We start from the raw sequence: 13280 nt of genomic DNA on the forward strand, positions 1-13280 counted from the left end.
ACTGGAATTTACAAACAAGCTTATTGTTAAGTTTCACTCCCTGCAATTCATTGCATAATCGGCTTATATTCTATAATTCACATATTATATTCTATAACTATTCACATTAATTTATTTTTCTCTATTTGAGAAATATCTGCATCGGACCGTATTTGAATAATAATCGTACATAGCTTGTAATCAAAGTTTTGTAACAACTTTGTACAATATTTCAAAATACATAAATTGAAATGATAGATAAATTCTCTTCTCATAAAAACTCATTTAGACGCCTATACATCTCAATGCATGCAATTTTACAAATTCTATCATGTAAAATTCGACGCAATGTAAAAGTTATTGGCATCCACTGGAAGCATCAAATCCTCGTACGTAACAATTTACCTATATTTAGATTAAAATGTTGGTCATTTTGTTTCTGTCATTTTTTACTTGGAAAATCTGATATCAAAATTGTATTCTGTGCACCAAAAAATTTTGGAACATATGTACTTTTGCAGGTCTATGCAGGAGAATATAGAAATAGTACAAGCTGATTTCAATGATCCATACTAGGAGACTAGTGTAGAACATGGTGAAATTTATTTGTGCGAATATTGAAATAAAAAGATAATTTCAATTCATTGTACTTTTTCGCTAAAACAGCATTATTATGAAAACGAATGTATTCGGTTCTCAATTTTATAGCGACATCACGATAAAATTTGAGCCGCACGCTCTTTGATCTATGGAAAAATGTTTTAAATTTCCTTTTCCAATTTCAGAATTTACTAACCTACCATTCTTAAGCATGCCTTAAAAATCTTATAAGGGTTGGGCCAATTACTTGGGATATGATCCTAAAGCAGAGATTGGAACGTTTTCATGAAGTTTAAATGCTATTTTTACAAAATAAATCCCTAAACCTGTTAATAGAGATAATTTAACTTTGAGTATTATACCGACTGGAACTACAATCTTTTGTGAATATTTACGGCTTTCTCAGTCAATTTATTTTGAGCAAACGAATTGTTTTTAAAACTGCCCGACGTTTCGACCGTTTTTGGCGGCCTTTTTCAAGGGAAACTAAAATAATCGTTTATTATGAGTGAACAGGTAAAGCATAGTAAAAACATATATGGAAAAGGTACGATACAAAAACAAAATTGCAGTGCTGTGTGACTCACTTTAATCGTGTCGTTTTTGTCGTAGTCGCTGATTGCCAACGGTGGGAGGTTGGGTGTTTTTGCACTGGCCGAAATGGTTGTGGAGATGACGATTTTGTGCTGAAAAAGTCATCTGAAAAAATCTTTGGTACGGAGCTCTATGTATGCACGAAGTGGTCCAACGTCTGGTTTGAAGATGGTGACCCACTGATTGCGTATGGAGGGATTGATAGCAATTGTGAGCCAAAACAACTGTCATCACTGGTTTCTGTGTTTCTATTCCTTCGAGTGCTAGTCGTTTTCAGTGTGTGTAGGATGCCGGCGTAGGTAGTGTTGAGACCATCTACATCGGTGCGATGGTTGACGGTGTTGGCGGTGTTTGAGATGTGGCACATTTCAAGTATTGGTAGAGCCGTCGATCGATAGGTTTTATCAATGATCTTAGCTTTGGTGAGATCAAAATTGTGGTCGTTTTTGATCATGTGTTCGATGAGAGCGGTTTTCTCACCGAGACTGATCAGCTGTTCGTCGGTGGTGATTGCGCCGTCGGTTTTTAATCGTACATACTGGTTTATGTTGGTTTTGTGGCCGTACAGTCTTGTTTTGAGCTGATTCCGTGTCATTCCTATGTAGTACATTGGGCAGTTCCCACAAGGCAGACTGTAGATGACATTAGATTGCAACAGAGGATCTACGGGGTCTTTGACGTTCGGCATTAGTTTGGATGTGGTGCTGATTGGTTTTGATGCTATTTTAACATTTGGGTAATCGGATTTTAGAATGCTTACTATAGATGTACTGAGTGATGGTACGTATGGCAGTGATCTGTAAACCTGGTCGGTGGACGGACTGCTATCGTTGGGTGGATCTATTGTGTTAGATGCATTTTTATTTTTATCCGGTTGTTGAGAGTTATTGGAGGGGCAGAATATTTTTGCATTGCGGGATATAAGTCTGTTGATGAGTGATGATGGGTAATTGTTCCTACGGAGATGTTGAAAAATTATATTTTGCTGCAAGTTAGGGCAGTTATCCGTGGTGAGACCAGTCACTCTTTTAATTAATTGTTGAGCGACGTTCATTTTCATCGATAGCGGGTGGAAAGAATGGTAGTTCAGAAGACGGCCTGATGCTATCGGTTTTGCGTACCAGCGTGTAGATAGGCTCACAATTGCTATCAATCCCTCCATACGCAATCAGTGGGTCACCATCTTCAAACCAGACGTTGGACCACTTCGTGCATACATAGAGCTCCGTACCAAAGATTTTTTCAGATGACTTTTTCAGCACAAAATCGTCATCTCCACAACCATTTCGGCCAGTGCAAAAACACCCAACCTCCCACCGTTGGCAATCAGCGACTACGACAAAAACGACACGATTAAAGTGAGTCACACAGCACTGCAATTTTGTTTTTGTATCGTACCTTTTCCATATATGTTTTTACTATGCTTTACCTGTTCACTCATAATAAACGATTATTTTAGTTTCCCTTGAAAAAGGCCGCCAAAAACGGTCGAAACGTCGGGCAGTTTTAAAAACAATTCGTTTGCTCAAAATAAATTGACTGAGAAAGCCGTAAATATTCACAAGAGATAATTTAATAAAGCTAAAATATTGGTACTTTAGAACTAAGCGATGATGTCGATATCAATTTATCCGCATTCCAGCGATTGTAGACCGAGTAATTAATGACATGGTAAGGCACTCTCCCTATAATGGTCAAAATAGGTTTTTACCCTACCGCACAACGATGCCAAGCGATTTTAAAAAAAAATAGATAGATCAGTAATGAATAACTCGTTTATTCTAGACAAGATACTGAAGTAAACAATCTGTTTTATTTAGCTACTTGTAATTCCACCAGGTATACCAATGTAATACAAGCGTTGTTCACGCTTTGGGCAAATTAGATACGCCATTGGCGGATGAAATTAAAATCATTAACCTTTAGCTGGGCATTATGGGACACAAATCGAATTTTCCGTGTCTTTATTGCATTACAAGTAATCATAATTACTACCTGGTTAAGGCAAAATGCCTTGAACTTTTGTTGAGATTGATAAGATTATGTGCGCTGAAGGTGCCAAGCCAGCAAGTACTAAGGGTTTAGAGTTAATGAGATAGCAAGTTTCTAATAAACACGCTAGTATAAGCTTTTGAGCTTCTGTGAATCTTTTAACATTGAGCTGGGATATATCAAAATAAATAGAATAAAACTTTACAATATTTGTTCATGTTGAGCCTTTATTGCCCTATTAAGGAACCTGACTAATTTGTTAATAATTCGGTCTATGTTCGATTAAATGCGTGCAAATTGTTATTAATATCTTGCAACGTCCCTAAGAAACAGTACAATAACAAAATTGACATGAAAAATATGAAAACTCTTGGGTGAAGCGAAAACTCGATTTGAGCATTTCAATTCCCACCATACTAGTTTCATAGTCATTCAGCTTTGACATAACCAACCCCTATAGTACTTGATTGTTCAGCCGAGTTCACATACTTTATGTTGCATCGGTATTGAATTTCATAATAACGTTCAGCCGATTGATTCAATTACTCAAAATATTCCAACAGTATTTTTCACACGATCTCCTACCGCAAATCATGGTTTCGTTTCATATTTACTAACCAGCAGCAACCACGATCTCACCAGAAAGAAGTTATAATTTGATGTAAATTTCATTCGTTTCGCATATGTAAATGTCGATCATGTCAATCGAATGCCGACTGGTGGAACGACATCGAGAACGAGCCGCAAATTTATATGCGCAGAAAACATAATTTGTCATGGCATATACATATGTCAGTCAGTCAGTCGATTACGAATTGCGTCACACTAACTACCAGTTTTGCCGTCATTGATCGAACCAGTCAGTCAGCCCTTGGTACTCTGGCATCTCATTCTGTCGGTAGCAAACCTTTGCGATAACCCTTACTCCCTTCTACCATCAACCAACGACAGCCCCGCATTTATTCGGTTGTTTATTCACCGACTTATGCTCAACGCAGTGACATTTCCCCCTCCACGACCGACCGGTGGCAGCAAATGGGAGTCAACCGCAGTCACCCTTTAACGCAACTTGAATTGATGCATTTCCCTGCCATCGATCGATGGCGACTTTTCTCCTCTTTGCATTTGGGCAATCGATCAATCCGAAAACAACTCAACAAGACATCGGTGATGTCGTGGTTAAGTCATTCGTCCATCCATCACATTGCGCTGGTACGGGTTTGCGTTCGCGTGGAGACTTGCTACTCCGGTGACAACAAGACGAACGACGAACCCGAGATGCTACAGAAATTATTCACCTTCAGTCTATAACCCTGCGGGCTGACTCAGAACCGAGTCAACACAGCGTAGAACAATCGATTCGTATGTTCGTAGATCCACGGTGAACCAACGTGGGGGTGGGGGAGAACAGGCAACAGGATCGAACAGTCATACATTATCGATTGCCGAGGCCTCCCAATCAACCACCGTGTTTCGCCTGTGATGCTGATGGATTGTGTCGTAAGCTGACGAAAGCCCTTCTGTTTTTTTTATGCGCATTCAAATGAATTTATTTGAATACACTTATGGCCACTTGCTTTGATGTGTGTGACGCAATAAGTGAGACCGCAGCGATGACGGGTTGCATCACGGCGAATTGGTTTCAAGGGTAATAGTTGGTTGCACGTGTCCTTGGAGTCAAGTGAAGCTAATCCCTTCGATGCTCACTGGTGGATGTAGTCAGCCGTACCAGAGTGATTGTTGGGCTTGGGGAAAATGTACGAACATTTGCTCGCAGTAGCATATGGACCGGAGCACTATGGAGTAACAAACAAGGCCAAAATTATTTTCTACTGTTCTATTAATTATTTTGTATTTGTAATTCGTGGGAACATTCTGGCAGTGTGAAATTTATTTTCTTCCAATATTTTTTTTGAAAATCTAACCTAATTGTGATTAGTGGCAATAGTTACATTTGTAGAGCATTTTCTAACTGATTTTACTTTGTCTTGGTATTGGGGACAATACATAAACTATCTTGTTTGATTGTTACGTTATTTTTCTCTAAGCAAAATTATTAGGGAGAGTGCCCCACTGCTTTATTAATTACAATCGATGAAATGTTCATAAATTGGCATCAGTATCCTTGCTGCGTTCCCAAGAACCAATATAATAACAAAAATGTCCTGAGAATGACGAAATACTTCTGTTTGAGCGCAACGAAAACACGAATCGAATGCTCCAATTATTACGCTACCGTTTGAGCCAATGCGATGAACAAAGATGGCTGACGGTGCTCTAACCAACGACTTCAAATGGGTAGGATAACAGAAACATGGAGAAAATAGGCTCATCACCCTATGCAGACACTACAGTTCGTCGTTCTGGATGCTTGTTTTGTTCAAAGATTGAGGTACAGATGTGAACGGATGCACAGAGAAAATTTGTGCGACATGGAAGGAAAATTGCTTGTGGTATGCGCTTCTGTTCTATTTGTTGTATAATTTAAAACACATTTAAAACTATGTTACTACTATTGCGTTGGCTACCAAAAATCTCTGTAGATTAGCTTGTAGACTATTTGAAAACAAAACTGAAACTCAGTTGAGTTCGTCCGTGATTTCGAAATATCCACAGAAATCTTAGTGGTAAAAAAACACATCAGTATGTACCATCCCTACGTACCTACAAACCACCAAAAACGTCTTGGCATAAAAATCCCCCTGGATAGTCAACCCAACGCATACACACACAAACATAAAACTAATTTAATTTGTCCAAACACAAACTCACAAGCAGAGCTGCCAGACAATTTTGACGAAAATCTGTATCGACGTGATCAAAAAAAAATCTGCATTTGTCTTTATTCAACAAAGATAAGGAATTATGACATTTTATAAACGTTTAAGAATAGAAAACATCATCTATCCTATACAATAAAAAAAGAAACTGAATATGCGGATTTTAAAATAACTTGCTATAATAATAACTTGTTGAAGGAATGGTCACCATTAGTTAAAAGGGCAGCAGGGAGTGTCCTACCAAACATGTTTTAAATTGAAATTCCAATAAAATCTGTGTATCAGGAATCTGTATGAGATCTGTATCTACGCTTAAAAATCTGTATAATATAGATAAATTTGTATAAATGATAGCTCTGTTCACAAGCAGCGCACACACGTCGCACCATGCAGTCTTGAACTCAATCCAAACCTACCCTACCCACCCACTTTAAAAATCATCGTGTGTACACGACTCGCACCTATCGCATTTCTATACTCGCGTCTGTAGGGGTTCAAACCCTAAACAATTTTTAAAAATTTATTAACATTCTGTTCAGGGATGAAATTATACATCGAGCCGTTTCATTCGAGTTCGGTTACTCTAGAAACAAGTCGTTGAAAAAACCAACGAAGAAACCTCGCGTAGGTGGCTGGTAAGGGATGTAAGTTATGTTGGTCGGCATCTCTGAACCGGTTCACGTTTTGGCATGTTTCGATATAAGCACTAGTTGTGAGTAGCAACTACACAGCAAAGGTCGGTCAGCGGGCTAGCAACCAAGGAAAAAGCCTGATATCAGAGAAAATCGAGATGTTATCTGCAGAAATTGTACAGCCGATAATCTCTCCGTTGGAGTGACTGCCAGCTAAATGGCTCTTCGCGAGCCTCATGCTTATCGGTATCGGGAGAAATACCGCCGCCGAGAAATTCTCAGCTGTAGCTAGCAAATAAATAGAAACAGATCGACACAAAAAGAGCATGAGTACAATCCCCACTGAAATAGTGCCTACATGGAAAAAATCCGTTCAAAAAATAATGAAAAATGATCGCTATTTCGTGAACTGAACGATTTACGAAAACCGTAACCAAGTTCCTGAAATTATGAATAATAAACTTCGTATCCATGAAACTAGTTGTATTTTAACAAAACTAGATCACCTATATACATGGCGTTACATTCGAATGTTTAGTTGGGTTACAGTTGTGTGCTGGGCACGTTTAGAATTTGTTATCAGTGTTGTTCATAATTTGGGAATACACAACCGAGAGTCAAGCGATTTGAATGATTTCATGAGCTAATCCACAATTTTTGTGATTTCGTATGACGTTACCGTGCTATTTTATTCAAGAGTTTATTATCCGATTGTTATGTTAGAGTAGCGGGATCTATGTTCATGATTTCAGGATCTTAGTCGCGATTTTCGTAATTTCTATTCAAGATATCATGATATTTCAGTCATGAGTAAAGTAATTCATGTTCATAATTTCAGAATCCTAGACACGATTTTGAATATTTTTATCACAAGTAATGATTTATGTCCATGATTCCAAGAACTTTGTCATGGTTTTCATAATTTCTGTTCATGTTGACGTGATATTTTTGGTCATGTTCATGATTTCAGGATCTTAGTGACGATTTTTGATATTTTTGTCATGAGTTATGTGATTTATGTTCATGATTTCAGTTCCTTAGTCACGATTTTTGTAATTTCTGTTCATCTTATCGTGATATTTTATTCTAGAGATTACTTTTCAATTTGATACGTGAAGTAATGTGACATGATATCAGCATTTTCATCGTGGTATTCGTAATTTCTCTTCGCCTTATTGCGATCTGTTATTTTTTGGTTACTCTCGGTTTTTTACTCGTAGTAACAAGGTGAACTGGATCATAAAATTGTGACTTGTTCTCTAAACTTTTTTTTGAAGTAGAATATTCTAACGGTTTCAGTATAGAGGTCCCGTTTCAAAGTTTCTGCTGAGATATTTTCCCAGTTTTCAAATGCGAATAACTTCTGTTGTACTGATCGAAATCGCTATATTTTTGCACTATTTGATCGGAAATATGTGCACGTATATTGCATTAGATTCTGTAAAATGTACTATTACTAGAAATAACAAAAATTATGGTTTGTGAAAGTGGTAATTATCAGCGCTGATTGGTCCGAATAATTCAACTAAGCAGCGAGCATTGCTAGGACCGCCTCTTTGCATCCAATGAACTGCGACGCACATAAAAAAGCACACAAGGCAAAATCGTCAGTTTGCTTTCTGACCTCGTTGTAGTTGCTACGTGCCGTCAGCTCGAAGCAATATATTCCATGACTGCCGCCAGGCATCATTTCAATGATATACAGGCGCACCAGTTTTATGAACACAATGATCACTGACCACAGGAAAAACAGAACACTCTTTCTTTCGGAGCTAAATAAACGAATTCCAAGTGTTCGCTGGCAGTGGGGCAGGGCTCTTTCAATTATGTGTGGCGTTCTCAAATAAATTCACCACGGCGCGCGCTCCAGAGTGCACTGCGAAGGAGTGTGCTCTTTTATTAGTTTTCTTCTAGCAAGCGGTAATTTGGCTGCGATTGACGATTTGAAGGAGATTATGTTGGTTTTTTTAATACTAACATACATTTCTGTTGATAGTTTGATTCTGGGGGCTAACTGGGAAACGTGAAACGGGATTTTCATTTTACTTATTTTGTTTGCGAATTTCACTGCTGTACTGCTGTAATTTCCTGGTACTACATTTGTTGTCGGTTATTATCATACGTGACAATTGCATAGTTATTGCGAAGAAGCGTGGTTGGTTAAGGTTTGAATATATTATTTTTATAGGACATTCGCCTGAACTCTCTAATGTTACACGAGGGTGGAGATAGCGTGGTTGGTAAATCGATTGCCTTGTACGCAGATCATCTGGGTTCAATTCCCAACCCCGCACATAGGGTTGGAGATTTGTTTAAAGAGATTTCTCTAACCCGACAAAGAGGCGAATGACACTAAGATTAAAACCTCTATAATCAAAATAAAAAAATCTCTAATGTTGACATTGCACGCGCAAATGTCCTTCTACTGGCTTTTAACCCTTCCATGCCCAACTTTTTTCTAGTGTATGTACGGTAGGGCATCGCAAAAAAAATTTTTTTTTGAGTTCTCAAAGGCCCCCCCTCTCATATTGTGACAAATGTCAAAGTAAGCTCAGATGCCAAATTTCACATCATTTGGACAATTTTAGACCCCCGCCCACTTCGCTTGAAATTTTTTGAAATTGGTGCTATGGGAAAATATGGAGGAAAAATACATTAAATGGAATAACTTTTGAAGTAGCAATCAGAAAATTACAATTTATACCTCTTTTGAAAGGAAATAATTTTAATATTTGAATAAAGATGTATTTGTTTCTATAAAAATACGGGAAAGTGGGATACTGGGTCATTTTGGCCCCAAAATCACCTATTTTTAATGATTTTTCTGCTCCGTGATGCAAATCATACATATTTTGTAGTTTTTCTAATGTGACAAAATCTCAGAAATCGAACGAAACCCTTTTGACCTTAGTCCGAATACGAGAAGTATGGGTTATTGGGCTTTTTGTCAGTCATATTAAATTTTATCATTTTCTCATGCATATATCTCTATTATTCTTCAATCAATTTTCATAAAATGTAACTTATTGAACGTGTAAGATTCTGAGGAATAGAACAAAAATAAAAACGTTAAAGGTAAAATTCAGAAACATCAAACTTTTTGATATTTACTCTACAAATCTCATTTTTTCATTATTTGTCCTAATACCTCAACTTCCCCTATTTTTCCAGGAATGAAACTTTTCTCATGTGATCCCTTAGCATATTTTACACTAAAAGTAGTAAATTAAATAAGAATTTTGTTGTTAAATGGAGTTAATATGTGCGATTTTATGATAAACATGTGAAATCGACACTATATGTCAGATAATTTGATGTTCCTGAATTTTACCGGTAACGAATCTATTTTTGTTATAATCCTAAGGATTTTCCACGTTCAACAAGGTATAGTTTATGAAAATTGAGTGAAGAATAATAGAGATATATTCACGAGAAAATGATGAAGTTTAATATGAATGACAAAAGGCCATTTAACCCCAACTTCTCGTATTCGGACTAAGGTCAAAAGGGTTCCGTTCGATTTCTGAGATTTTTTCACATTAGAAAAACTACAAAATATGTATGATTTGCATCACGGAGCAGAAAAACCATTCAAAATAGGGGATTTTGGGGCCAAAATGACCCAGTACCCCACTTTCCCGTATTTTTCTAGAAACAAATATATCTCCATTCAAATACTAAGATTATTTCCTTCCAAAAGAGTTATAAATTTTAATTTTCTGATTGCTACTTCAAAAGTTATTCCATTTAATGTATTTTTCCTCCATATTTTCCCATAGCACCAATTTCAAAAAATTTCAAGCGAAGTGGGCGGGGGTCTAAAATTGTCCAAATGATGTGAAATTTGGCATCTGAGCTTACTTTGTCATTTGTCACAATATGAGAGGAGGGGCCTTCGAGAATTCAAAAAAACATTTTTTTTGCAATGCCCTAATGTACGGTTTCAAAACAATTTTTCCTTGAAAACGGTGGGATCAAAAAACACGAAAAGCCTATTTTCATAAAGATAGGTGCTTCCATGGCAGTGCTAGACGCTGATCAATTTTTACCTTCTAATGCTCAACATAATTTTCCTAGAATAATTACAGTAGTCCAATTACGTGGAAAACGTAGCCAACTACAGTCTAAATTGGTAAGTTTTATCAGTTTTCAATAATACTGCACCATAACGAAGATATATGAAAAAAAAAATCCGTCGTCAACGCAAACTGTCCCTGGCAGCACGGCTCCATCGGAATACTCAAATTAAGAGCAGTAATCACATTAATGAGCCTTCCTTGTTTTTGTGAGCAAATCTCGCCTCAATCAAAAGTTATAGCTGTTTAAAAACGTTGTTGTCCACAAACAACATGGGCTGAATGGGTTAACTGTGGAGTGAGTTTAACTTCCAGTGAGTACAAATAGTATTTGTTAATCGATTTGGCCTTTAATTTATTTTATTTTTGCATGCCATGCTTTAAAGTGGCCTATTTCTAAAATAAATCAGTTAGACGAATGTCTTTTGATCCCACTATACATATGTGTAATGAAATATTCAATGATGTAGGTAGTGAAGTGAATCCACTTGAAAAATAATTACAGTCTCGAGGTATGACCGAAAATTTCATTTACATAAACGCATAAGTGATGTACGTGTAAGAAATGCATATATATCTATATATATATATATATATATATATATATATATATATATATATATATATATATATATATATATATATATATATATATATATATATATATATATATATATATATATATATATATATATATATATATATATATATATATATATATATATATATATATATATAAATAACAGAAATTCTTGATAGCTGGATTTAATGCAACCATGCAAAAGATAGTAAAAATTACAGCATTCGAATTACCATTCTAGGTGTATTCTACTTCACTTCGGTTATGTCTCTGACATTACCTACCCATCTTTTTGTATCTACAGCTTGTACCTATTCTTGGTTGCTAGCTGCATGAAAAGGTGCATGAAACAAGAATGATTCCACGACTATTACTCCAAATTTTGTAAAATTAGTTCACGTGAATATTTCATTACCATGTTGCATGAAATTGAATATGATTAGAGATATCTTCACGCAAAATAGATCGTGAATCATGTACTAGAAATCATAAACTAGTTCACGAATACATGAATAATATGTAATGAACTTGGGACCCATTTCACGAGCACGGATATTGGATCGTGACCAATATATTAGGAAACCTGTTTACGATTACATGAATCATATTTTATGGCTGGCTTTGTGAACTATTTCACAAGCACGAATTGTAATTTGTGACTATTTTACTAGATAAAATGAACCAATTCACGACATGAATGACATTTTATATTTTTGTTATTTATTTCACGGGTATACATGGTCAGTCGTGACTATTATACTGAGAATCATGAACATATATCATATTATGGGCTTTCCGTTTGCTCGGGATAGCACTCAAGGGAGAGCAATTTGAAGGAAGAAAGCATGGATTAGGGTCATATGAGCAAGCTTAGAGATTCCCGGTGATTTAACCCTTTGTCTGCTTTGTCCCATGATTTTGTGAACTATTTTAGGAGCACGAATGGTAAGTCGTGACTAATTTATTAGGCATCACAAATTAGTTCACGAGGATTGAATGTATTCATAAATAAAATTCCGAGTTTCGTGAAATAGATCACGAGAAAATATCCACAATGTTTTGATTTTGCGAACTAATGTGCCTAAATCTATGAATAATACCATGAGTCAACTGAGAATAATGATCATCACAGTGCAAAAAATCGATTTGGTAGTGACAAAGAAACCGTGACTGAACTTCACGAAACAAAAACAAATATTTCCACTAATAAAAGCGTTATGAGCGCGTCACTGAAGCGAAATTTAACATAATTATAAAACACATGATTTTTGTTCATAGTCCTTTTTTCGTAACGTAAAAACGTGAATGTTTCAGAATTCATGGTACGTTATTCACGATTTTAGGAATAATATTTTTACGGAGTAACGGTGACCCCGGATGGATGAGGCTGGGAAGATACAAGACTTAATTAAAATTAGGTCTTGTGCCCTTAACGCGCAAAACGGTTTAGTCCAATTTTTATTCCACACTATGTTGCGTTTCGGCTTCGCCTCATCAGAAACCGACACTAACACATTGTCGGAATAGATTAGCGCCGGCTTGACGCAAATCCCTTAAAACTAAAACACACTATGTGTTTCAATCAAACGACTGATCAAACGTGATGTCCCGTTCGAGCAGAAGTTCTGTTTATGCCGATGAGACACAAGTGAAGCCGAAACTTGTCTTGGCTTAGCAGGCCTATGCGAAAGCACTATGCTATATTTTTACCAAATTTTCCTCCTTAGTTTGAAATATAGCATAGCAATTTTTATTGCAAGATACAAGAGGTTTAAGTTTAGTCGGTAGGAACAACTGTTTCAAACTAATCAGACACTACCGCTAATCAATTCCATTCCTTCTCGATAACAGACATGGCCTTCCAGGTCTCATAGAAAACCTTCAAAGTTTAACCTTTCTTTTATAAGAAACGTAGAAAAATCATCATTGCACTTTCGTGCCATCTTGCGGTCTACATCCAGCTCTAGATCGCGAATAATCGTTACTAACATTATGAAATCATGAACATGAATCACACAACTCTACCCGACAACAAACCTCCTGAAAT

General features: G+C 36.5%; 1 protein-coding gene across 10 annotated transcripts in view; it reads right to left on the reverse strand.

Annotated features, from left to right (window-relative positions):
• Window positions 1-13280, reverse strand: part of LOC131684820 (protein Wnt-10a) — a 59724-nt gene that overhangs the window by 26872 nt on the left and 19572 nt on the right. The window lies entirely within an intron of this gene.

Source organism: Topomyia yanbarensis, chromosome 2 (assembly GCF_030247195.1).
Source record: "Topomyia yanbarensis strain Yona2022 chromosome 2, ASM3024719v1, whole genome shotgun sequence".
Classification (NCBI taxonomy): Eukaryota; Metazoa; Arthropoda; class Insecta; order Diptera; family Culicidae; genus Topomyia; species Topomyia yanbarensis.